Source organism: Phalaenopsis equestris, unplaced genomic scaffold (assembly GCF_001263595.1).
Source record: "Phalaenopsis equestris unplaced genomic scaffold, ASM126359v1 Scaffold000069, whole genome shotgun sequence".
NCBI lineage: Eukaryota > Viridiplantae > Streptophyta > Magnoliopsida > Asparagales > Orchidaceae > Phalaenopsis > Phalaenopsis equestris.
In genome coordinates, this window is record NW_018164511.1 from 528,892 (window position 1) to 530,792 (window position 1,901).

Consider the following 1,901-nt stretch of genomic DNA (forward strand, 5'->3'; position numbering starts at 1 on the left):
CCAGCACTAGTGCTTCCACACAGCTTTTGCCAACTGGTCCAATGCATTTGCTTCCTCTGACCTGCCCACAGAAATCTATTAAACATTCTTTCCAGAGTTAATTGTGTTGACTTTTTCATTACAGAAACCTGGGAGATATAGGATGGAAGAGCTGTCAAGACACTATTTACAAGAGTAACTCTACCCCCATTGGAAAGGAATGAATTTGCCCAGCAGTTTAGTTTATCCTGAATTTTGGTGATACAGTCATCAAATTGAACTTGTCTTGTTTTCCCCTTCACAAGCAAAGTACCTAGGTATTTAAAGGGCAGAGAGCTGGTCTTGAAGCCACTAAGGTCAGTAGTCTAATGCTTAATTTCAGGTTTAACTTTTTTGCTAAACACCAAAAGACATTTCTTAGTATGGAATTGCGTACCAGATAATTGTTGGAACTTCTCCAGGGATTGAAGAACCAATTTAACAGCTGGTTTGGCTGCTTTGGCAAAGATACAAACATCATCAGCAAATTCTAAATGATTCGCAACAATGTTAGATCTATGATTGTAGAGTGTATGAGGGGATGAAACCATGAGCTGATTTAACATTTTAGAGAAGAAATCAAAAGCAATGATGAAGATAGTTGGAGACAGTGGGTAACCTTGCTTGATTCCTCTAGATGAGGTGAAGAAACCATGAGATTTGCCATTTATAAACAAAGATTGAGAGTTGTTTCTTAGCCATCTATGTATCAGCAAGATAAATTGTTCATTAAATCCCTTAGCATACAACACTTCCGCAATGAAATCCCAGTTGATGGTGTCATATGCCTTCCTAATATCCAATTTCATTATTAGGTTCCCCCCTTTGCATTGCTTGTCCAGATCCAACACCAGTTCTTGGGTAAGCAGAACATTCTCTACAATGCTTCTCCCTTCAATGAAAGCTGTCTGGTTCTCACAAATAAGCTTGGGAAGGAGGGGTTGGAGTTTGTTTGAGATCACTTTACTAATCATTTTAGATATCACATTTGTGAGGTTGATAGGTCTGAAAAGATCCAAGAGATAGTAGAAGAAGATTTGGGAATTAGAGTTATGTTGAAGCATTTAAAATAGTTAGGAAGATCCAAACCTCTAAAGAAACCTTGGACAGCCTTTATAATATCATATTTAATGATCTTCCATGATTTCTTATAGAAATCAGCAGAAAATCCATCAGGACCAGCAACTTTGGAGCTATCAATGAAAGCCAAAGTAGACCAGATTTCCTCTTTCCCAGGAATAGATGCCAGGTCTAGTCCCCTAGTGTAGTTCTCATCCCTGCAAAACAAATCCTGCTGGATGGGGGGCCTAAAAACAAAAGGTTGGTTAAAAAGTGTTTGGTAGTAATTAACAGCACTGGCAGCAATCAGGTCTTCTGAATGGAGCCACTGGCCATCAGTATCCTTTATCTTATGTATTGTATTGCACTTTCTTCTATAATTGATACAAGCATGAAAATATTTTGAGTTTCTATCCCCTTAACATAATCTGGTCTTAGCAGCCTTTTGGGCAAAGAATTCCTCCGGCATACAGATGGCATTCATCAAATTTTCATTTGCTATCAATAAATCCTTCTCCAAATCAGGGTTGATCTCTAATTCAACTTCCAAATTAGCAACTTGCTTTTCAGCCTCCACTACTTTTAAATTGATGTCTCCCACTATTTTCCAATTCCAGTTAGATAAATGCCTACCTAAATTCTTTTGCAGTTGCCATAACTTAATCAAAAGGTTAGAATGATGACAATCCCTCTAATCCATTGAGACCTAATTAAGGAAGTCTATGTGAGAAGACCACATGTTGAGGTATCTAAAACTTGGCTTGTGCTTAACATTTGATGCATAAATTTTCATAAGCAGTGGTCTATGATCTGATCCTGTCATG